We start from the raw sequence: 26,868 nt of genomic DNA, 5'->3' as shown, positions 1-26,868 counted from the left end.
TCAGGGTCCAGAACTATTTGCTAGTCATATGATACAAAACAATTTTTATAAATACATATTCATATAAAAAGATAAAAACATGTTCACGATATCAAAAACGTCCACAAGACAAATCTTAAACAATATGAAAAATGCAAAGCATTTCTCCGTTCTGCATAGAAAACATTTTACCAGCTTATCTGTAAGACAAACCAGCTTTTAGCTTGAAAAGTTCTCACTAGTGTTATCAAATCAGATTGTTTACAGTACCACAAGGGATTGCGTACCATTCCTTAGACCAGTACTGACCATGGCAATTTATTATCAAGATAAGATATATTTTAAGTAACCTATTCGATTTCACATTTGGCTTATCGCTTGTGTCGGCGCATCCACTTTGTATGCGCTGGCGCAGAATCGATGCGAAAGTAGAGATTTACGACCTGGCCTAAAAGCTGTGTAAATTGTCTATTGTCTCTTTCGCACGTATACGGGAGTTGGGGGAGAGAAAGGGACGCATTACACGTCGATTCACTAGGAACTTTCGGGGAAGTCCAATCGATTTGTTACGATGCTGACAGGCTGAAGCTAAATGGTAGAATTAGGATTTTTTTGAAGTGCCAAGAATCATTTTTTTGAAGTGGACTCATTGTCCTTATATTTGTGGAATATAGAGAAGAACGTTTACAATACATTTTCGCGTGGTCATATGTTTTTTTCCTGCATAAAGTTTATTTTAAAATTATAAGAATAATAAAAATAGTAAGGTTTTTATGACATTAGTAAAGAGATCTACTTAGTTTCTTGAAATATGATTTACTCATGAGTTTTTGACAACTAAATTACAACGCAATCAAATGTTGCGACGCAAAGTATAAGATTCGATTCTCGGTCAACAATTATATATTTAATTAATTAAATAGACAGTGCAAGAAAAACTGTAGTAAACGCATTATTTATCACGTATGACTAAGTATTTTTATTAACATAACGTTAAATAACACAAAGAATATATCATAAAGAATACCAAGACGTTTCTCCTTAGAACGTGCTACTAGCCATTGCATACTAAACTCTACTTCTTAGTACAAATAATTAAAAGTTGAGCATTCGCCATTTTGATAACAGCTTGAGTCATCATAGCACGTGTTACTTTACTCCGCTCTTGAGGATGTGTGGATATGATATAAGCATATTAAACATTTATGATATAATGACACGTGTTTGCTGTCATTATGCTTCGCTTTCGTTTTTTTAGATCTGGTGTTCTTCGTGGTTGGTTTCGAACACTAGTGATGGGATAATGTCAGTGGCGCGCTAAAAATCTTGAACATAGATTAATACAGATACTTCGCCGCCTTGAAATTGAATGAAGCCACAAACGGCTTATTTTAGTAAGTTCTTTTTTTGAATTCTTGATAAATAAAAACATTTTTAGAGAAAATTTACGAATAAATAACTAATATTGCGTAAATTTTATAATAAATAAATAATTTATAATAATAATTTCAAATATTTTAGGGACATATTAGCACTGAGACGTGGCAGAACTTTTTTACGCAACTATTTCAATTCCCAAAACTGGGTACATTTTCTTGTTAGGAGTGAGTAATCTTTACTAATCTATGATCTTGAAACGTAATGTTAAATAACACTATATTTGATAGCACAACCCTCGATGATCCAATCCAACGGAGATTTCGTTGGTTTTCAAAGAGTTTGAAAAATGAAGAGGTACCTGCTGTGTTCCGCTTTATAATGTTTTTTTAAACAATTCAATATGGGAAATGTACTTGTACGAGGCATTCCATGTTATTCCTCAGGGGTAGTTACGGATCAGTAGTTTAAGGTTACCATAACCACGTTTACGACCTCAAGCAGGACTCCAATCTTATTTATGCTTAATTACAAATGGATGGCAATTACCTTAACCTTACAAACTTAAAACAATTTGAACACGCATATAAATACATTTTTTATAATATAGGAGTAGCAGACGAGGCAGATAGGGTTAGATATTCCTACCTGAGGTCGGCGACAGATGCACCGCTGCCCCTGAGGAATAAGCTGGAACACCTCGGAAAAGTATGTCTCCCTTACCACACCCTTCAAAACGGAACACAGCAGCGCCTAAATCTGCTGCTATTACGTGCCGCCGGAGTCGAACCACAAAGGGTTCTACCACCTTCAAACATACTTTGCAAAAGACTACACGACGAATCAAAAACCTCTAATTTTGGTTCTAGATTAAAAATAGATCCAGCCACAACCATTACATAAACCGACCAATGTGTGGAGTGAACTTGAGTGCTCCGTTCATTGTGATGCATATATCCCAGACTAAGTATTTTAATCACACAATCTACACTCAGAACTTCCTCCGCATCCATACTTTACACATTGCAAATTAAATTGTCTATCTATTATTTCTATGTTCTAAGCTCATATTATCTTTACTTGATTCAAAATTCCAAATTTATTATATACTGAAACCTTCCTTGTAAAATGTGCTTTCAAATAATGAAAATCCCATAAAAATCGGATAAGCAGTTTTTGAGAAAATCGCGAACATACAAAACATACACATTGTGGTTAAATAAAGAACCTCTTTTTAAGTCCGTTAATGTATAAATATTCTATTTTTATTAATCTTCGAAACAACCGGAAGATTTTTGATATTTTTTTTTGTATGACTGTGACTAAGGGTCTCCCCACATACCAACGCAAATCCGACTTGAGCGAGTACGATAATAAAATGTTTACGACATAACGAAATGATATTAACAAGATAAGTATTTAAGCACCTATGCCTAAACATTTGGTGCTCAACTGATGACGCGTAGATAGATGTGGAGATACCCTAAGATGTTTAATCGACATGTTTCTGGCAGAATAAAGTTTTGTAAGATGTATTTTTTGTATCTAGTGAACGAAATATGTGGACACGTCAATACTAAAATATTTTTTTTATAAAATTTATTTACATTTTATTTATTTAGTTTTTATAAATCCTCAAAAATAAAGCCCATGTCACTGCCAACGACACCTTCATGTTACAATCCGACAAAGCTTATGGGTTGCAAGCTTACATACAATACTTAAATACATACTCATTCACATATAATACATACTCGAAGAACATTATCGGTCGGGTTTATGATAAAAAAATTTGATCATAATTATTTTATAACAATTTAATAAATATTTCACAATCGGAACAGCGCTAAACGTAATCCTGTGAAAAAAAAAATATTTTCCCGACATCATTATTTTAGCTACCTGGATATGTTTATGTTTAACTTTATGACAAATGGCCGTCATGTAATCCCAACCCTACATTATTTACCCTTCAAACTCGCAGACTTCAAATGCAATGGTTTACTCTCAACCCTAAAGTTTCGACAGCCAACTGATAATTGATAACAGAACAATACTAAGTGTCTGAAACAAACATTCTTATCGGAAGGGACAGCGCCCTTCATCAGGTAGTCTTCTGACGTCATAACATGGCGAATTGGGTATGATTAATATTAGGGGGTAAAGTATTTGTCCAATAATAAAGTAGTCCAAACTTCGGAAAACCGAATACACCCGAAAAATATCGAATGCATCGCTCACTAAATGAAGACAAGAAAATATAATTAATTCGACTTCCTTTTCAATTCACACTTTTAAATTTTTTTCTCAACAAAAATTAGAAATATAATAAAAATTAAAACTTAATTTAAGGACTTTTTATATACGAATAAATAATCTCTTTCTTATTAAGATTAAAATAAAAACAAAACCATTAAAGGAATAATACAAAACAAAGCAATTTAAGTTTGTTTGTGTGCAAATTAATTGTTTGTATTTTAAATGTCTATTTTATCAAAAATAATTACCCTAAAGATTCAAGATAAGTTATATTTTTAGTGTTATGTTATGTCCATATTACATTAACCTCTTCAAGAGTATATTTCAAACATCTGTTGTTCGTTATTTAAAACACTACCGGCGTTCCGATTTTACTTTTTGTACGATAATAGCTTCCTTTTAAAACATTTATATAGTTCTCTTACGGCATTGTTTCCCAAACTGTGATGTGACCCCCACGGGGGTCATGGTTAAGGAGGAGGAGCAATGATAATAAGTAGTTGAGAAACAATGTATTGCCTTATCTAAATGATTTATATACCTTCATAAGTTGACAATATTTAAATACATAATGTTTTCGAAAGTTTAAATAAATTTATTTAAATTATGTATATTTAGGTTATTAAATAAATAGTTAACACTGGTACGGTATAGTCCGCGCCAAACTGCTAGTCCGCTCTGAAGTTGTTGCGAGCAGGTATAGTCATACAATTTACTATGGCGACGCGATTTATTTCTATATTCAGAGCGGACTAGCAGTTTTACGCGGACTATACAAGTGTAAACTTTTCAAGGTTTAGTAGTACTTATAGTTGTGTATTATATAAATAAGTTATTATTTTTATAGATGCACAAATCTTTCATTTATTCTTTCTTATTTCCACGTAGCTACACATACGTATAACAGACACAGGGTCCAAACCGTTCATCGCGCACTATTCATTTCAGCTACCTGTTTTTTGGCGCCAAACTAAAAACACTATGGCTGACAATCGACCTGCACAAAACGGACAAAGCTAACGCTCTCGTAGAAAAGGTAACCAAACATTCCGTAAATCTAGGATAATCCTACCGAATTACCGCAGTAATCCTAATTGTGATTAAACTAAACTAATCTTGACGGCTAGCCTACATATCTTAATATATCGGTTATAATAAGCTATTAAAACCACGTAGCTTAGAGTAGTAACAGTTACTCTATTTTTCTGACAAACACGTCACAAAAGGATTAAGAAATTAAATCTAAAAGGGTATCATATTTATTCGAAATTATTACTGTTATACTACAAAACATTATTTGTTAATGCAAATGCTTTAAAACACTTTCCACTAGCTTCTTAGCGATTTTCTTATATGTTACACATGAACACACATACAGGCCTTCAATGAGACTCAGATGATATAGTCTTTAGCAACGGGGTAACACCGTCATTTAATTATTTTGCATAACACAACAGTATTAAGCTCTGCGTTCCATTTTAAAACTATAATAATACTTTTTAGACAATTCCTGGGCAACAGTGAACCTAAGCAAAAGATCATGTGATCTCATGTATTAAATTGATACTTCAATTTAATTAAAAAGCAAATTTATTCTTTTGTTATTTTAGCGATTGTATAAAAAATATAAATGTAAAGCAATATAATTACACAGAAAAGATGAGTAGGCACTCCAAATCGGATAATAATACGTTTAAACAATTCCAAAGTATTAATTTATATTTTCCGGAACAACGCGCAACGCACAGACAATGGGACGTCCTCGGTGTGTTGCCATAATTACCATTTCAAATTGCCTAATTACAACTTTATTGTCAAGTTTTTTGTACAACTAATTAATCTATTTTTATCTTTTGTTGCCATCAAAATGGGTTAGAATCAATTAATATTTTTATAATGACACGTTTTTATCGAAGTTTCACAAACACAAAGTATAATTACTAATAAGTAACTAATTACGTAGGTAATTACTCGTTAAATATTTTGGAGGATAAGTGGCTTTTGTTTCGTGTTATTAACATTATACAGGAAAAACCGTCACTTGTGACATGTGGCCACTCTAAGTATGAATAATATGAATATTAATAACCAATCTAAATAGGATACGGTTCTACCTGAGATTGGTCACCGAATAGTTGTATTGTGACCATTCCGGGCTAAGTATAAAACACCTTACGTATCAAAATTTACCTTACAAATTGGATTTTAACATTTGTTTCAATGCCATTTGTATGTACGACTACTACAATATACTACTGTTCGAAAGCTTACAGGTTCCATGTCCACTCTAATGCATACGTAATTAATATTTAATATTGTTCTAAATATTTGTGAATAATACTTATAGATATTATGAGTTGTTATGGCAACCACAACTTAGATAATCCTAGTATATTACTGTAACCAGAAATAGTATAATTTGTTATTGAGGTTTTATATGTCGAAAAAAAATATTTATGTTTCTTTGTACACAAACCATAGATTAGTAAAGATTACTCCTAACAAGAAAATGTACCCAGTTTTGAGAATTGAAATAGTTGCGTAAAAAGGTTTGCCACGTCTCCGTGCTGAAATGTCCCTAAAATATTTGAAATAATTATTTATTTATTATGTAAATTGCGCAGTATTTGTTATTTATTCGTAAATTTTCTCTAAAAATGTTTTTATTTGTCAAGAATTAAAATAAAGAACTTACTAATAAGCCGTTTGTGGCTTCATTCAATTTCAAGGTGGCGAAGTATCTTTACTAATCTATGACAAACAACAAAAACTTTATCTTTAAAAGACAATCTTGTCCCGTCACACTCAAACAGTTGGAAACTCTAGCGTAAGGTGAAGCGGAGTCAGCTGTGAGTGCGCGCCATGTTGAAGTTTTTATTTTTTAAATTGCGCTGGCATGTCAAACGATTCGATCCCGTTCGGCTCGGATTCTATTGTGTTGTATCGAGCTTTCGGTTTTGGATTTTGTTTATGTGATACGGTGATGGAAGTCCGGTAGAGTAACTTTGCATGTACTATACGATAGAAACTATTCTGGTAGTGCACTGTTGAATAGAATTGGACGTTTGAAAGTGAATTGCTTTTTATTTTTTTATTGGCTGTATGTGACTGTTGTCTGTGATCTATGTAAAAATAGGTGATGTAATTACAGCGCCATCTGGTTTTGCATAACGGAAATAAAGATATTTGAATCTGATGCTGTTTTACTGAAAGTCCAAATATGTTACAAAATTTATAACTAGGTACAAATAAAAATACAATCTTGTAGATTGTAAAAAGAAATTTGCATTACATTTTAATATCACTAAAACGTTATTAAAAGAAACTCACAACTGATAACATGATACAGAAAAAAATAAACTCAGTACGTAAATAAAAATAACTTTTAAATACTCGTACATATCATATTCGTTTGAACTCATTCGAGCTTGGACGAAAATAAAACAGCAATTCTGTGTCACCTACATAATTAAAAAGTTATCGTGCTTCCGCGCCATTAAAGCACTATTTCCATTACGGACTTAAGCATTAACATTTAAACATTATATCCCTGTACATTAATTATCTAGCCCACATCGCTCGCTCTAATTCACCTAATAAATCAATGTTTATACAAAACCCAACTTGAAAAGCGAAACGATAAATTGCCCAAAATTCGCGGGCATCCAGAAAAATCACCACGAGAATTACGCGAGAAACTTTTTTAATAACGCTCACGATTCTATCTCAATCGAGAAATTCGTAACAAAAAAATCCCTACACAGTAAGAAAAATGTATAAACATGTCAGGGGACCGGTTGAGGTACGCCATTTTTTATTTAATCGAACACCTATGCACGAAAGGGACGCACGATCCTGTACCTTTTTGGGCGGTAAGAACCACAAGTTAGGAGCGGGACGCAATCATATTTCCCTCCTTTTTATACGGCCACTGCATTCATGAGGACAAAGAATAAGTAGTAATAAAGACGTGACATTCGTGCAGATGGTTGATAAAACTTAATACTTGGCAGTTTGTTCGCTCTTGGGCTATTAAAAGGCAACGAATAGATACGTTGTTACACGGTCTTTAGTTCTCGAGACTCATGAAAACATTAAAGGAAATGGTTCGCTCCGTCGAGGTCGTATATTGCCTTCCATGTTGGTGGTTCGCGGAACCTTTTTACTTTTGCTATTGGCGGAATTGGAGAGAAAAGAAAATGGCAAACATTCAATGTCTCAATTTAACTCCGAAGCAGAGGAGGCGAACTTGATTGCGCCTAAGTGTCTTATTTGAAGATCCGGCCCAAAATAAAAGTGCACAATTATTTTAAAACACGCCTAATTCATACCGTTCGAATTTTCCAAATTCCAGCCGACCTTTTCGTAAGATAAATACCTATATCGTGTTTCGGCTACGTCGGGAATACGTAGCTATTTCGTTCTCGAGCCAATTAGTGAAAGAGACACAATATCCCCGTCTGAATGCAAAGGGACAACTTTGGGATCCAATTTTTACCTGATGTTTATTGCTCGCGCTGACAGCGGTATTACGAGAGAAAGGAAAGTGTGACACATCTAAATAAACCTGCATTATTTCGCTGTGATCTCCGCAAATAGACAAGTTACAGTTCGCAGTGGAAGTACTTTTCGAAATGAGGTGCGTGTTAAAGCAAATTTGACGTTTGTTACTCGACGGGAAGTAAAATCAGCGTAAAATCTTCCAAGATGAGTACAATATGTTGCTTTAGATGTTACAGCCAAAGGAATCGTCACAATCCAATTTAATGGCACACGACTTCCACTTTTGATGATGCGAAACTTCTCAAATGAGTTTCCGGAAATAACCTCCAGCCGATTTCGGAGTCATACGAAACTCGTAAAACCCTGGCAGCAAGACTGTCGCCTCACCACGATCCCAAACCTTCCCGAATTTAACGACTCTGTTGCTGACACCGTTACATTTCTCCTTTCACACGCAAATCCCGTCGAGTTTGTAAGGAAAGAGGCCAATATATCGCGAGTTTTAGCGTAAGCGAAAACATCGCCTGCCACAGACAGAATTTCGGTGTGGAAAACCTCGTAAAGCGGTGTTACGTAAATCGATCGTTTGTTCAGCTGATTGCTAGATTGAAAAGCCGGCTTTTTGCTTTGTAATCTCGCTTATAACCTACGGAACCGCCTATTCCGTAATACGGTTCCTAACTTTTTATTGAATTCCGAGCCACCCTACTAATAAAAAGCGTCAATCAAATCTTTGTAATAGATTTAAAGCGCAAGTGTATAATTTTGGAACAATCTGACAATAAACCTCTGAATAGATTCGGTCGAAATCATTTCTGAGGGGAACATTCGGAACAATAAAATAGTCTTCTTATAACCGTGCCGGAGGCTATACCGTAATGTTATTTCCTTACGCAATCCGAGGAAGGTAAGAAAGTTGATAAAAACAATTATCATTATTAACCCATTACTTTCCCACACGAATACGGGTCTTTTCTAAGAATGAGAAGAGTTTAGGTATAGACTTATTATTGATTATTTCTTTTAACCATTAAACAAACAGTAAATATTTAAAAAACAACTCCATACTTCCATAACGCCACTACCCAATAAAAAAAGTAGTACGAAGTTACGAAAATTAGTGGCTTAAGGTAGAAAGACCAATCAGATCTTTGAATGACGTTAACTTGAAGAATAGATAATGCACTTAATACTGCTCTGTTCAGTAAGGCATTCGCCAGTAAATTGAACGGGCGAGGCTTCTAGGGTATAAATTGAAATCGCAAGATAGAAGCCTCGGAAAAAGCTTAACTAACTCCGGTAAAAGCAATTTTATTTAATTTAGACGTTTAATATGTTGGATAGAATTTATTTTCTTTAATTTTCTAGATAAGTTAGCACTTTGTTTATTGGGTACTTAGGATTTTATTAGAGGCGAGAAAGATGTGGAGATACGAGATACTAAAGTATAGTTTATTGTTTTAGTGGATATACATACAGAGCTCTTCACTTAATGATAGGGTTGAGACATAAATAAAACTTCCTTAAAATATTATCAAGTTTGGCAAACCGAAATTTTATTCAGATTGAGTACCTAAATGATTTCGATCTGTCAACCGACAAAGATGTTGAACAATATTTTCCTCGTATTTACCACTGTGCCCCGCGGTTTTACCCACGTTAAAAAGAAACAGGAGCACAGCTAGTTCTAAAATATAAGTAGCCTAAGTTACTCTTTATTACATCAGCTACCTGCCAATAAAAGTCCCGTCAAAATCGGTCAAGCCATTTCAGCGATTAGCCGGAACAAACAGACAGACAGACAGACAAAAATTTAAAAAAATATTATTTTGGTGTATGTACTGTATGTATATTCATATGCATGTAGTAAAAAGCGTTTATTTCAAAATGAAAAACAGACACTCCAATTTTATTTATATGTATGGATTATGTTTTTACTAACAATTTTGAAGGATTCCCTCTACTACTAGAAACGGGTATACTTCGGACCAACCAAATCGTATGAGAAGTACGCTTAGCAATGCCGACTTACGTAATTAAAATTCTTGATTCCTGCTCCTTGGTTTCCTGTAGTTTGGACTGCCAAGTATTACAAATATTAAAATAAAACGAGACCTACCTGAAGTCGATCACAAATGTGTCATCACTTCCTTTAGAAGTTTTCCATATCTACTTAGACTGATTCATGTACTGTTTAACATAATTTATTGCGATAAGACCTAGAACTGTAGGGGTCAGTACATGACCTTCGCCACCGTTTGTGTCATTCTTATCTCGCTATTTGCCGTAAAGTAACTTGACATCAGTAAAAACATGTATAGCTGTTATCTTGACAACCTTGAGTATTTATTCTGGATGGGTTTTACCTCGGTTTTTGAATTATGCGGAACCCTAATTTAGGTTGTGAAGTCCATCTTATAAATCTACCAACCTGCTTTATAACAGCGCGATTGTGTTCTCAAACGTAAACGCATAGACAAGCAAAATGTGTCAGGCGTTCCATCTTAGTCCTGGGGGGTTACTACCATCTCTTAAAACAACATTATTTTAATCATACTTTTACTTTTTTTACAGGAAATTTATTTTTTTAAGCAAAATATGACAATTGCCGTTGATTCTATGCAATGGATAAGCGAAAAATTAATAAGGGTTTAAGTTTGTACAACTGTTTATGACGGAATATTTTACTGTTTTAAGGAGTTTGATATTTAACATCTGGTAAATATCAAACGGAAACAGGCTCTGGCATCGCATGTAACCCATAAACATGTCGTGTCAACAGTCTATTCGTAATACAGTTCCATAACACCATTGTATTTCGACTTCTATTCTAGTTTTTGCGTCACAATATGTTGTATAGTAAACATCTGTGTTAAGTTTCGTATCCACTATCCATGGTTATAACATTCGGTCGGTAGCAGCATGTAAGCAGCAGTGATATCCTGGTGGTTAAGAAACTCGGCCTCTCGATCCAGGGGTCCGAGGTTCAAATCCCAGGCACCTCTGATTTTTCAAATAATGTCCGTATTAGAAGTTAATTATCACTTGCACGGTGAACGAAAACATCGTGAGGAAACCTGCATACCTGAGAGATTTATAAAAAAAATCTCAAAGGCATGTGAAGTCTACCAATACGCACTTGGCCAGCGCGGTGGACTATGGCCTAATCCTACTCATTCTGAGAGGAGGCCCGTGCCCAGTAGTGGAACAGTAATGGGTTGATGATGATGATGAATATTCAGTCATCCGTACATTTGCGCTGGGTTTCCTTAATTTCCATATTAATTATAGGCCTTTTTTAAAGTAGCTACTTATGTTTTTCGTCATTAGTTTGAGATATTTATGAATTCCGCATGCACTAACCGTAGTTATACCATTCGCTCATCGGTCCGTTTGCGCTAGGCTTCCATAGTTCCAATATCCAGGTCACCTGTAAGGTTACTACTTAGTTTTCTGCCATTAATTGGAGATCCGTACGAATTTGTTATATCAAAACCTTTATTTCTCTGAAAGGTCCAATCTACATGAGTGCCAAAAATCATAAAGATTGGTTAATTAATTCAACCATAAAAACGGAACAAACTTACAAACAAATTAATGAATTTTTCCACTAATAAAATTAAGTGTTAAAAAAGCTTTTGTTAAGTAACAGGTACTTCTTTCTCAGCTAATGGTCTGCTTCAATGACTAGTTAAATCAGTTTAATCTCGCTCGCTTTAATACCATTAAGGGTAGCTCGGATAGTGCGTACGGCGCTTAACGCTTAATCCACGATGTCTTCGTGCGGTTTGCAAGTTAGTACAGTTTGCAGTTCTCGTATGCTATTATTATAGAGTTGATGGCAGATGCTGCGACTGCGTTCGGCGCCGCTTGCGGAGCCCGTGCACAGATCCCCCACCCACGCGCGAGTGCGACGACCGGCGTAGCCGGCTATTTTTGGCCGCCCCAACACCCACCCTTTAATGGTAAAGGGGCCCGGTGTTGGGACGAATCACGCTAACAGATCGGCTTGGCTAGAAAAGGCGGTGGCATTATTCCGAAGACACCCTCAAGATGAGAGCAGAAGAGGAGGAAGGCGGCGAAAGAGATGGGAGACGAGAATCTCGCCCTACCCTCACTAGGCGAACAGAAGAGGGAGACGGCCGAGAGAGAGAGGTCCGAGGTTCCCTGACTACCCCCAAGTGGGTGTCACAAGAGAGGGACGGGAGACCGAAGACAGAGACGGTCGCGGAACCGTCGAAGACCAAACCCAAAAGGCAGGTGGTGATGCGTGACATTTTTACGCAAAAAATCACGCCAATTGAAGCCCGCTTGGAAAAAACCAGCGCGGAGTCATTGCGGCCCCAGCATTTCCAAGGGAAACCCATGACGGGAAGACCCGAAGAAACAGCGAGGAAGTCCACGAAGACGATGCGCCATCCTTCCACCTCGCCGGAGAGTGCCCAGCTGCCGGCGAAGGTGCAACGAGTGGAGGAGGGCAGCTCCGAACTCGCTTCACCCTACTCTAGCGAGTACGAAGACAGTAGAGAGGAGTCCGCGGAGGCTGGCGCGGAGGTTGCTACTGATGTGCTTGTGGTAAGAAGAGAACGCTCAATTAGGTCCCCCCCGCGTTCCCCTACCCCCCAATCTCCATCCACAGGGACCGCGGCAATGGACGCCGGGCTGGACTCGACGTCGTACGCCGCATTGGCAGCGACGCCGTCGCCGGCGCCCAGGGCCACGACCCCACCAATCCGTCCACCCACGCCCCTCGTTCCTGCATCCCCCGTTGCCGAGTCGTCGCGACTGGGGTTGTATGCGGAACCCCAGCCAGGGTCATCCTATGCCGCGGTGCTGACTGCGCCAGCATCGCCGCGCCAAACTTCACCGGCACCCCGACCTGCACAAGGTAAACCCCCCAAACAGGTCTCGAGTGCTGCAGCGGCCGGGAAGGCGTACCCCCCCCTGGTGGTGGAGCGGATGCCCAACTGGCCCACCCACTTTGCTGCGCTGCGGGACAAGTTGGGTCGCGCACCCAACGCGAGGCCCTTCGGACAGGGCATAAGGTTCGTGCCTCTGGCGGATGAAGAGTACCGGGTAATCCAAAGGTACTTGACGGACCTGTCCGCCACGGAACCGGGACTCTCCTGGTTCTGTTATACTCCGCAGGACGACCGCCCCACTAAGGTGGCAGTCAAGGGCCTGCCGAGCATGACAGACCCGGACGCAGTCACCGAAGCCCTGAAACGGCTTGGGTTCCCGGCGCGCTTCACCCGCCACATACCACCGAGGAGGGGCAAGCCCGGCTGTGTGTTTTACGTGCAGCTGGACCGGATGGCCGAAACGGAGCTCGCGCGCCTTTATGGGGTAAGCGAGCTTCTGTTCATGCCGGGGGTAATTGTTGAGGCGTGGAGGGGTCGTTTCGGCCCCCCCCAGTGTCATCGCTGCCAGGCGGTGGGGCACTCCTCAGTCAACTGCCACCGGCCGGCCAGATGCGTCCGCTGCGCGGGATCGCATGTCGTCGGGGACTGCCCGGAACCGAGGGACGCGACCCCCAAGTGCGTCAACTGCCGCGGGGCGCACACGTCCAATAACAGGTCGTGTGCGTACCTAAGGAAGATGGCGCGCATCAGGGGAATGAACGTCCCTCCGCCCCGTCCACCCGTCCCAACAACAACATCTGCACGCAAGCCGTCCGCGACCACCACTAGGGAGCCAGTACCCCGGAGAGTCGTGGAGGAGTTCGCGCCCACCGAGGGCGCATCGCTCATGGCCCCGGCCAACCCCCCTGCACCGCGCGGCAAGAACGTACGGGGCAGCAGGCGGAAGGCCAAGAGGCACCAGCAGAGGACCGAGCAGCAGGTGGAAACACAGGCTGCGAGGCCTCTGCTGAACAAACCGAAAGCGGCCCCCCAGCCGCGCCCCCCGGTGGCCAGCGTCCAGCCAGCTGCCACACCGGCACCGACTCCGGCACAACACCTGCCACCTCCTCCAGCGCCGACTCCAGCCCCGGTTGCTGCACAGGCGGCTCCCTCCCGCAAAGGGAAAGGTAAGGGCAAGGGTAAACAGTCGCAGCGGGAACCGGAAGTCCCCACGGCACCACCGAGCCCCACTCCACGCCCACGGTCGGTGTACCTGCCGACCCCCGCCCCTCGCCCCCTACAAGCTCTGGGGATCAACACGCCGGCCGATGAGCTGGTGGAGGCAATAGCCACCATCAGTGAGGCTATTGCGCGGTACCCAGAGCTTGTGGGAGCGATCAAACATATCATTTCTAACACTCTCGGGTTCCAATATGGCAGTACAACTTAGGCTGCTGTATTGGAACCCGGGAGGCAACCTCCCAAAACACCAACACGGGCTCAGGCGTCTCGTCCAGGAGCAGGACGTTCACGTGATGCTCCTGGGCGAGACGAAGCTGCGCCCGGCCCAAGACTTCCGGTTGCCCAACTACTTCGTGTACCGCCGCGACGAAATATCACCGCAAGGCATAGCCTACAGAGGCACCGCCATAGCGGTTCGTCGCGATGTGGTACACGATGTACTACCGCTCCCGCCGTTCACTCACACACGTTCCATCGGGGCGGTGGTGAGTGCGGCGGGCCAGGAGCTGCGGCTGTTTGCAGCCTATAGACCGCCTGGACCCCTCTTTGACCCGCAGGACATCCATACCATCCTGGACGATGGTGCTGCGACCTTACTGACCGGCGACCTCAATGCCAAACATAAGGCTTGGGGATCCAGAATCGTCAACCAGGTGGGACGCAAGCTGTACGAAGACTCTGAGGCGAATGGCTACGAGGTGATTGGGCCAGAATCACCCACGCACATTCCCTCGGACGAGTCCCATCGTCCTGATGTCCTGGACATAGTGCTCCATAGGGGTCTCCGTTGTCCCGTCCATGTGGAGGTGCTGTATGATCTGGACACACAGCACCTCCCCATACTCGTCACGCTTGGCCTAGGAGCCGAATCAGTGGCATTCCCGCGCCAAACTCGAAGGGTGGACTGGGGAGCTTTTCAAATCACCTTGGGTGGTATTAAACTCCCCCAATCGCTAAGTACGCCGGAGGGGGTGGAAGCGGCGGCCAGCGCCTTCTCGGCTTCAGTCCGGGAGGCGCTGGACGCAGCAACCACCCTCACACCGAAGACGCATAGACGCGCGAGACTCCCAGTCCACCTGGAGAAAAAGTTGGCCTACAAAAGGTTATTACGCCGATTATGGGCGCGCACCCGCTGCCCCCGGGTCAAGCGTGACCTCAACGCAGTGGCGGAGGAGTTGTCTGCTGGGATGGCGGAGTATCGTGGGGCCACCTGGGAGGCGAGAGTCGACCAGGCTGGTGAACACGAAACTTCACTCTTTCATCTCAGCAGACAGCTTACCCGAGCCAAAGCGCCAGTCTACCCGCTTCTAAATGGGGCGGGCAGGCGGTGCTATGCGCCTAAGGACAGGGCGGAGATCCATGCGGAGCACTTGGAAGAGCAATTCTCCCCGCACCCCGCATCCGCCGCCGCCGCCGAACACCACGAGATCGTAGAGGCGTGGGTAGAGGACTTCCTCGGGCGTCCGACACCGCCACCCCAGGGCTTGGAGTTTATCTCCCCCTCGGAGACGCGGAAGGCCGCCTTGCGCCTGCCGAAGCGCAAGGCGCCAGGCCCCGACGGCGTGCCGAATATGGCGTTGGCAATGCTGCCAAGAGGAGCCATAGTCACTATGACTAGGCTCTTCAACGGCATTCTCCGCACGGGCTACTTCCCTTCCACCTGGAAGTTGGGGAAGGTAATAGTTCTCCCGAAGCCGGGGAAAGACCGTCGTCTCCCGGCCAGCTACCGTCCCATCACGCTATTGCCCACCATAGCGAAGCTGTTCGAGAGACTGGCGTTGAAGCGACTGCAGCCGTTACTTGTTTTAAGGGACGAGCAGTTCGGCTTCCGCGCCGGTCACTCGACAACGCTTCAGCTTACACGGGTGATCCACCATCTTACAAGCGAGGCCAACTACGGACGACACACGGTCGGCGTCTTTCTCGATATCGAGAAGGCGTTCGACCGCGTATGGCATCCTGGTCTCGTTTTTAAGCTGTTGGAGTCGCCCGTGCCGGCTTTGCTGGTGCGGCTAATAGCGTCGTTTCTAGATGGGCGGCAGTTCTTTGTATCGGTCGAGAACGTAGCCTCAGACCCCCGCCCAATACGTGCGGGCGTGCCTCAAGGCAGCTGCCTCTCGCCACTACTCTACGCACTCTACACCAACGACATTCCCACCCTCGAAGGTCACCTCGAGGAATGGGAAAGGGACGTAGAACTCGCGTTGTTCGCGGACGACAGCGCGTACTTCGCGTCCTCTCGTGATCCTGTGCTAGCAACACGCAGGATGCAGCGCTTGCTGGACCTGCTCCCAGAGTGGCTGGACAAGTGGCGTATGGCCGTCAACGTCGGTAAGACGGTCGCGACACTTTTCAGCCGCAGGCGTACTATGCCGCCGCCGCTACGTTTCCGTGATCGGGAAGTAGCTTGGCAGCCCACAGTTAGGTACTTGGGATGTCACATTGATCGCTCGCTGCACATGGTGCCTCAGGTGGACCACGTGATCCGACAGGCCCGTGCTGCACGAGCGATGCTCCGACCAGTGTTGGCATCTCATCTACCGACCCGTACTAAACTAAGGGTGTACAAGTTGTACGTCCGATCACGCCTAACTTATGCGGCGCCAGCATGGTATGCTCTGGTGTCAGAGTCCAACCGTAAGCGTCTCCGTACTGTGCAGAACCAGGCCCTACGAACGATCGTGAGGGCGGGCCGCTATGTTCGGAACGACGTGTTGGAGCGCGACCTCAAGGTTCCGACCTTGGACAGGTTTGTGGCCAGGTTGGCGCATCGTATGTACGCATGCGCCGACAATGGGCCACATGCCCATCTGAGAGGCTTCGCGCCCCTCCACGCTCGACCCCCCGACGGTCGCCCGCTCCCTCGTGAACTCGAGGGGCAGGTGTCCTCCGACCATCTGGAGGACTGAAAATCTGCACACGCAGCCTAGCACAGGTCACGTTAGGACCGATTGCTGCACCGCTGCCTCACGGCAGCCCACAACACCGGTGGGCAGTGTTACCCACTGAGGAGATTGCCCGGGCAAGGAGGGATCCCTCGAGGCCCGCAGACCCTGCGCCAAGCGGCGAAGTCACGCCGCGGCATAGGACGACCGCTTTCGTTCGATGGCAGATACGAATTAATTTCCTGATCTTAGTTCGCAGTACGCGTTGCATATGCTGTTGTAACATAATTTAGTTGGTTACTTGTCCGTGCCTAGTCTGGTAGTTGGCGATTGAACCGAAGTTCTTGGGAGTCATAGTTTGTTCGAACTCTATGGTATTCTGTTTAAAGTATTTAGGGCTAAGAAGTCCAAGATTGACTTGGTTCGCATAGTTATATGCTCAAGCAGTATTGTTGGGCACTAATCTCTTTGTATAACTGGGAAAATTTTGGAGCACATTCTGCCACGGTCAACGGTTGCGAGCTCCTCTTATAACACTAAAATACCTCCTGTTTTAAACCAAAAATGTTTATGTGGTACCACAATATTGCCGTCAGGTTGCAATATTAATATTAATTTGAAGGTGGTAAAACCCTTTGTGGTTCGACTCCGGCGGCACCACCGCCACACCTATTTCTACCTAATAACAGCAGTGTTCGGCGCTGCTGTGTTCCGGTTTGAAGGGTGTGGTAAGGGAGAGAGACTTTTCCGAGGCATTCCAGCTTAGTCCTCCAGGGGTAGCAGCGCATCTGAGGCCGACCTCAGGTAGGAATATCTAATTCTATCTGGGGTTGATTAAAGATGTCCATGAGCGGTAGTAGCCACTTACCATCAGGTGGACTGCATGCTCGTCTGCTACTCCTACATTATATATATAAAAAAAAACTTTTATTATTTATTTCAACGGTTCGCATACCTTCTATAAGGCATGTTTCCTTTTCAATTCTAAACAAAAATGCAAAAACATATTGAATGAGATAAAACCACTACATAAACAAAAAATAGTCCGTAGTTTTTACTTAATCGCGTGTTATAGTAAATAGTACTTTCACTGTTATCTATTATGCAGTAAGCGTAGTTTTTTAATCCACAACGAAATGTTTTTACTCGTACAATTCTTATATAAGACATTGGCTTGCAAAAAGCAAAATTTTTATTTGCAGTAGTATATTTTTATTTTATTGCAAGCCTTTTTGTGTTTCACTGCTTTGAAACGGGCAATATATTGCATAGATTGATTACCAAATAGAGATTAGTTATCTATCGAGCGATCGATCTTATATACAATATTAAAATATTAGGCGCATCTTGGTCGATGGAGGTGATTCTTCTGGTGATGGAGGAAGTCTTTGTTCCGGCCCAAATTACGCAACTTATTTAAAATTTCTACATGACTTAGGAAGGCACTTTATGTAAGATTTTATTATTGAAATTTAGACCACAATACATTCCTTGGCACAATCATAAATTCATATGTCATTTTAGTACATTGAACTTCTATCTATCTTTTGGTTTTGTAATCAGCTTTAGTACATACAAGTGTTAAGTGCCCTTACGTATTAAGGCACTTCTACACTACTACACATAATATAAAATACTAGAAACAACTCGTTTCTATTGTTTAAAGATGCGGTTCCCCGCTGAGTTTCGTCATAACTTCGTAATAAAGATAATGGCAATGGAAGAGAAGTTTTGTTATTGAGCGATGCTTTTAGTATTATCTTATTTTTAGGACAATGAGGCGTTTTAAAAACAATTTTTAGTCACGTAGGCATTTTACGTTGTATGACGTTGGTCTAGTATATTTTAGTCTTTATTGACTTGTAGTCAAATATTTTGTTTGGAAGAGTTTAATAGGAGGAATACAAGGAATAATAGGCGTTCTAACTTTAAGCTTAATTAATTTACGTTTTGGCACGTATATGTGAAAACCAAAATCTTCCGAAATATAATAATAAATATATATTTCACGTATATTTTCTTAGGGAGATGATTTGGGCTAGATATAACTTGTTATTTTTCGGGAGATTTTAGTTTTCACACATTCTAACGTGTATGTGTATGGCCCGCGTAAAACTGCTAGTCCGCTCTGAATATAGAAATAAATCGCGTCGTCCTAGAAATGTATGACTACTCCTGCTCGCAACAACTTCAGAGCGGACTGGCAGTTTGGCGCGAACTATACGTAAGCGTATCTCACTTAAGACGAAAAAAATAATATTTTTAGTCAGTTCAACACTCGATGCGTCCTACGTGCAGTAGGACAAATAAATGCCAATATATCATGATATTAGTACGCAAGTGTTTACTGAATGCCAATGTGTCTATGTAAATTGGTTTTACATATTATAATACGGCAAGATTAAAAAGCTACACAGAACCATATCTATGGATTTAAATCTATACCATACTTCAATTGTATGTATAACTCTTTCAAAAGATAAAACAAATATGCATATTTTAGTACGAAAGCATTTTAAAAGCGTTGATAAAATCATCCGTTCTAATCCTAAAAGGCATTATCATCAAAGCCACTTCTGTCACCGCGAGCTGTCAAAATTAAATAATCCGCCATCTTGTACCGAACAAAGACAAGACGTTATCTATGGTCCGTTCGGTTAACGGTCCGGCGACCATTATATTTTTACTGTTAATACCTGGCCAGAGATTACAAGTAGAACTATTAAATGGTATAAGTTAGCATCTTGAATTGTGGATTTTTAAGGTAAACATTAGTGACACTAGACTAATAATAGGAAGTTTACTACATTAAATTAATTATATATTTTTAAAATTATAGCTGCTATACAGTAATATGTTTAGAAAAGGATATTGAGACCATTTTCAGTGACATATAAAAACATAATAATAATTTGTCTTATAAAAACGTTATAGGTAGGTAAAATTACGAATATTTAAGTTAAATAAAGTTATTTTACCACGCTGAGATGTTTATCTTAAGTGTGTTGTTTCTAGGAACCTACATATTAAAACACGGCTAGATCGATTTTGATACGATTGCTAATTAAAGCCAAAGGATATTTATGACCATGGAATGAACTTAGTGGTAATTGTCTATTTTATATATTTATTTAAAAGCTCAAATTAGTATGTTATAAGAAGTTACATACTAAGTTTCGTGTTCGACATCCAATAAAACATGAACATTAGTCTATGGGTCTGGGTATTTGTGCGTTTGTATATATGTGTGTCTAACCCCGATACGCGGAATCCGCTAAAACTTATTGATCCAAGGCTTGCCTATGTATGCGTATTAAATTTTTATGAAACCTATGCATGGGTAGCTTCAAAGGATATCGAACCCTACACTAGAATTCCCTATTTGTGGGGAACCAACCCTTCAGATTTCCTTGTGGGATCTTTCCATTTGCTTAAACGATTTTAGGTACCGTTGCTTTTGAAACTAAGAATAATTATTAATTTTTAAAATCTGTTAATGTAACATTTCTCTGAGTTCTGAATGTATTTTTTTTCGGAAGCTTAAATTGAATTACGCCAGTTGTTATATTGTGTAATGAAACGCGTTCTTTCAATGAGTTTTTTTTTTATAATATTTTATTATAAAAAGTCAAAATATTTTAGTATAAAAAGTCTGATTCAAAATAAATATAACACTTGTAACTTTCGAATTTACAATTGATTTGAAACATAATGAAAAACAAGGTTTATTTTCTTGTTAAACAAAGATTATTGTCTTAATTCGACTAAAACCCATCGCCCATACATTCCTGTGTAAAACGTAGATAACCAAGAATTTCGAAAACGTAACCGAAACCATAAACAAATCCCTCAGAAATCGATTCACAGATAAAATCCAACCATAAACAAAACTCGGATCTTCAATCGCGGAGTCTTTGAATACTACGAGCGATACCACAGAATACGTAATGGTACTAAAGTACGATACATATCACAAGATGTGACGATTATCGTAAGCGGTGACAATAGATACTTAGTTTCAAATGGTGTGAATAAGAATAAGAACAGACTCATCCTTATACAAACTTCTATTATGTTACTATTTTTTATCTGTTTTGTAAATGACTATGCGCAAAATGTGCGATGCCACAACAAAGAAAAAGAAATACATAAAAATATCAATATGCTTAGTACATACATGTTATTATTACTCCAGTAATTTAATTTTAAAGTATTAAGTAACAGATTTAAAATTTGACTTATTCCGGGTGCTTTTTATATTTAATTTTTAAGAAGGTAGTTCCAATTTTTAAAGATTTATATTTTGTGCGCATAACAGGTTACATTATGCAACTTAAAGCTTATTTACAGATAAAAAATATTATGTAATACTCAAATACTCGGGAATACTCAAAGAGACATGTACGTATAGTATTATCTTTTCTAACTTATGTAAACAAAAAATAAAAAGAAAAAAGCATTTGAATTTAGAACATTACACAAACCGCGTAATACAGTACAAAAATAGTGAAAACAAAAAATACAATTTCAAATCAGAGCAAGAAATTCAAATTTCGAACGTCAACGTCAAGCGGCTAGGGCGCGAAGCGAACGCAATTTTTCCTAGTCAATTAGCCCACGGCATGGCATGGACGTACAGCGAGTGCGACACATGTCGACATCTGTTCGACAACTACCGATGGAACGCACGTTTCCGGACGGTTTTGAGATTTTTTCGCGGTAAATTAATGCCCGCGGCACTGGGGTGCAGCGCGACACGTGCTCGCATTCAAATGAAGAGACGACACTTCAATTTTTATTTTTATAGAACTTTGTGTCAATATCAAATATTAATGTTGTGGATTTTAACATCATTATATACCCTGGAATAGTGTAATTTCATAAGAGTAAATAATTCTGATATTTTCATCGTAACTCAGGTAAGAATTGTACATATGGTATATCTTTAATATTTATATGATTATTGTTAAACAGAAATATTTTTTACTTTTCTATATTGTTATTTATTGAGAGCATACTGCCGTACAGAATGTATTTTATAGTTACGTAGCCATACGTAAAGCAGTATTTTGAGGTTAGCGACCCCGGGAATACTCAAATGTGGTTTTTGAAGAAAATACTATGGAATACAACTATTTTTCTCATCTGTAAATAAATGTTCACCCAGCCTTTTTTCGCCTTCGCATTTTTACATTTTATATTTTAAATAGCTTCATATCTATTTTAGTACCCTTTAAAAGCTGTTTTGCAACTTCAGTCACTTGAACGTTCAGTGCCATAAAAAAGATACTAAATAACACGTCATATTTTTACGCAAAACCATACAATTAATATAAAACTAATTGAACAATAAAGATCAAACCTTAACTTAATTTGATATCCCTAAGCTTATTTTTATTCAAAATGCGTTATCATTTGCGCGCCAACAATAAAGAGTTTACGACTTAGTTTACGAGTAAATCAATGGATTCGTCTCTAGATGTGACCTCTCGATGGGTCTAGATAAAATTGGATGGGTGCTTTCTAGGTCAACACAATAAATAACAATTTGGTATTCAGTAATTTGTGGTACCATCTCCTTTATTGGTATTTATTATCTGTGATATAATTTTATAGCCACTAATACACTTGCTACTGAATATGTTAGGTAACTGGATCGTATAGATTGTGACTGTTTTGCTCACGTAGGTTTATGAAGTTCTAGAACTGACGTCTTTAGATTTAATAAATTTTTGTAAGCAACGGATTTTTTGAGTGTCAAAGAAATTAATATAGAATTTGACGCTAGCTTTCCTTATGAAAGTTTATAAAACTTGTAAAACTTACAATATTGATTTTTGTAAAAATAATTTAGTTAAAAATTAATTTGCTTTTGATATAAATAGGTGAAAAATTAAATACAAATTTTGACTCAGGTTTTGTTTATGCAGGTATTGCAGTATGAAGATATAGAAGTCGAAAGAGCGTATTTTTCGAAAAATAAAATCTCGTGAACAAATCAAATCGTTCTTGGTTAAATAGGTAAAGAATTAATAACGTTTTCATTGAGTGTACATCGAAAACGTTACTTACCTTAGTAAGTAGTACTTTTAATGAGTGTGTAAATCGGTAATTATGATTTTTTGTTGCACCTAAATTAATATAGGCAAAATTAGATTTTGTTGTGTTTTGTTGATAAATTACATCTATATCTACTAACTTAACATTTTATGTAAGCACATGTTACACAAGTCTTTAAACATTTGGTCCTTCGGGGAAGATGCGAATAACGACCTCATGTATAATATGTATGTATGTATATCATCTACTTAGAGCTTCCCTTTGGTGTACGTTCGTCCGCTAACTCACCTTTCGGTCAAGTTAGCATACTCTCTAAGAAGAGTCATTTTCACTCTTTTTTAATTGACGTCCAATTTTAACCACTTTCAGTTTAAACCCAGAGTTTGTAAAAAGGACCTTAGCAAATAGGTATATTTGATAAAAATATACTAAATAATAGTGACGGAATCAACATGAAATTACAATATTTCAATAGCATTGTCGAAGGTAATTTTTGCCTCATATAAAAAAAAAAAAATCTTAAGGGTATGTGAAGTCTACCAATACGCACTTGGCCAGCGCGGTGGACTATGGCCTAATCCTCATTCTGAGAGGAGACCCGTGCCCAGCAGTGGGACAGTAACGGGTTGATGATGATGATGATGATGATGATGATGATGCCTCATAACAATTGTTGGTTGAAATGAAGTTAACAAAACACTATTATGTTCATACAATTCACCTGCTTGTAAAGAATCTGTGGCAAATTTCAAAATAATATAATTCGTGTCCGTGAAACATTACATTGTTTAGCTACAAGTTACGCCATCTATTGGATAATGGGAAACGAAATTTCGATATTCAAAACAAACAGGATTTTATCCACAACTTCTTTTTCTCTAAACATACTAACTTAATATAAAAAGTTTCCTATGTAGGTAGATAAAAGCATAATAACATTTTTATAAACTATTTTTTCTGTGAAATTATTATTTAAAAGCTTATCACAGTTTCTCAGTAGTTAACTTCGTCTTAATTAGTACTATAAGTAAAAAGTTTGATAGTGACTCAGAGTTTAATAAGGCTTCGTTATTGTATTGCGCTCTTCCAAGAATCATAGATAACACATCGCGGTAAGCTTTTCTGTTTATTTTTTGTTTTCCGTTATTTCATATACATCAAAGCTGTAACGTTTTCATTGAGTAATGTTTTTATTGATAAGTTCGTTTGTGTAAAAGGTGGTAAACACTAAGTTATCTAAAACTAGACAGGTTATGTAGTGAGTAAACTAAAAGCAAAACAAACATGAATGTAGTAATAGACTATACCTATCCCGGGTCAGTGTAGCGAGGCGCGGGTCAAGTAAGTGTAATTAATCGAGGCCCACTCGACTGGAATCGAACCCACTGCTGTGGTGTTTACTGCACTGGCACGCCGCGCGCATCTACAATGCAAATCCACTAACACCATCCACAATCTGCGATTCAATACCGACGCATTACAACGCAGCCTCGACGCTCGCATACAACTTGAATCGAGACTATCGATTTAACTACACGGGGGCCGTAGAAAGAATTCCTTACAACAATGAGCCGGTGTAACAATAAATACCTTAATGATATCCCGAGATCGGAGAGAAAAGGCGTCCGGCGGCGGCAGGCGGAACCCGTCCCACTCTTTTCAAGAGAAATCCGACACTATTGCATGCGAAACACGTAACATCACAATACGAAATGGCACAATCTCACACGAACACCATAAAGATGAATCCACAGCACTGGTTTGGTTTTGGTACAAAAGATGTTTTTCGTAACACAACGCGACCGCGACACACCTCCGACGAACGACCGACGCGCACGGCGGCCGGGCACGAACTGAACTGGTTTTGCCGAGAGGGCGGGGGGAGGCGGTCGGGTGCGTTTGCTTCGGTCGGTTTTATGAAAATATTTCGTGAGTAATGCACGTGTTATGTCGGTGAGTGCGTCGGCCTAGAGCGGCCTCGGGATCTTTGATTGAAGTGCATCGTAGTACGGGAGATAAAGATAATAAAAACCTACGTGTCGTAGTGGTCACACTCCGTTACAGGTCTAGTTGTGGGGTCTTTGTCTCTCGCTGCCTACGCTTTCTATTCGATAAAAGCAAAGCTTACGGGCTTAGTGCTCGTTGCATTTCTATCTCCAATCAAATTTACAACGTATGGATGCCCGTCCGATGGGTATTAGGTTTCATATTGTAAGTATCTTGATACGGATACTGATAGCTCTGTGCTTCGGAGAAAATAAACTAACTAGACATTACGTTCTAGACCTTACCAATATGCAAATCAAGTCTTGAAGGTTTTATCGAAAAATCTGAAGCGAAACGTTAAGAAGGCTTTATAAAAGAAAATCTTTGTAATGCAGACGATTCATTTGTTAAACTGAATAATGGCGCAAGTTAAAAATGGAGGATTGCCAAAACAAAAAGTGTTAAAAGAGTTGAAAGTTCTTGGTTTCGCGAATAAAAACCAATACATTAGTGAGGTCTCAATATTTAGCGTCCAGTTTTGCGGCTATCCCGTCTGTAGGTACGTAGTTGCATATAAGCTGGGATTAAGCGCCTCGAAACGTTAATTTAAAAGCGAAATGCCCGCTTAAGAGGCGGGCTAGGAATTTTACGATATTAATAAACCTCTATTAGCAGACAAGATGGCGCAGGGCGGTAATTCTGAATTATGGGGCAACGTTTGGCCGACATTTTAAATCGATGCGAACCTATCGTTTCAGGATTAATTGTTTTATGCACACGGTGGTTTGTGTGAGCTGGTTCAAATCCGGCAAATGGATGGATAAAGTGCAACGTTCCCGTATGCATAACTTATCTATAGTAGCCGATTTGTCTCACTGCGAACTGTAAACTAGTTTACTACCTATGACGTTTTATGATAACAAGATCTCGGCTTACTATTTTATTTATGAACATAATTAATTACCAGGCGCAGTTATTATTCCGGTTCGCTACGCAAAGGGTTCCGGGTTCGATACCCGGCCAGGCAGTCTAGACACTCTAGACGTAAAATGATGATGAACTTAGATTTTTGTTTATGTTACTCATAGATTAGTAAAGATTACTCACTCCTAACAAGAAAATGTAACCAGTTTTGACAAAATTGTCACTGTCATCTATTTCGTGTTTGAAAAATATTAATAAAATGTAGTTTTTAGATCATTCACGAATGAAACGATATATTACCGCACTTTTTCTTCGATTTCGTGTTTTCGCACCACTTAACTGCGCATGTCGGCATTGTTCCGCGAAATAACACCATGACAACTATTAAGTGGCTGACGGGATTGTCAGCCGTTTAAGCCATTTAATTGCTTCCTTCAATTACAAGGCGGTGAGATATCTATACTTATCTATGATGTTAATACATTACTAGCTATCTATCTACTTGTAAATGAAAATGTATGGCGACATAATATATCTACTTTGAACAAGTTGTACAATCAGGGCAATGAGCAAGAGAGCAAGATTCTTTTTCCTTTAAACATATATCTCTTAAATATAAACTTATAACAACATTGAGAGCACTATAGTTACATCTATTCTGTTTCAAAAGGTATAAGGGAGATATACTTTCAAAAGGCAACTCAGTCAGAGGTATTTATAGCAACTTAAGTCAATTCCAAGCTCGTGTGCCACGTCAATAAAACCGATTGTTTACATAATCGCACATCTCTACTCGCTTATAATCAAACAAG

General features: G+C 40.0%; 1 protein-coding gene across 3 annotated transcripts in view; it reads right to left on the bottom strand.

Annotated features, from left to right (window-relative positions):
• Cirl (Calcium-independent receptor for alpha-latrotoxin) overlaps positions 1-25,006 on the bottom strand; it is a 470,390-nt gene extending 445,384 nt beyond the window's left edge. For all 3 annotated transcript variants that reach the window (XM_073089923.1, XM_073089924.1, XM_073089925.1), the window contains exon 1: positions 24,737-25,006. The gene's annotated coding sequence lies outside the window, so the exon portion shown is untranslated. The remainder of the gene's footprint in view (positions 1-24,736) is intronic.
• Positions 25,007-26,868: the final 1,862 nt, after the last annotated feature.

The sequence above is a fragment of the Epargyreus clarus genome, unplaced genomic scaffold (assembly GCF_041222505.1).
Source record: "Epargyreus clarus isolate Ecla_fem2 unplaced genomic scaffold, WU_Ecla_fem_2.2 ptg000031l, whole genome shotgun sequence".
NCBI lineage: Eukaryota > Metazoa > Arthropoda > Insecta > Lepidoptera > Hesperiidae > Epargyreus > Epargyreus clarus.
This window is presented reverse-complemented; position numbering and strand designations above follow the sequence as displayed.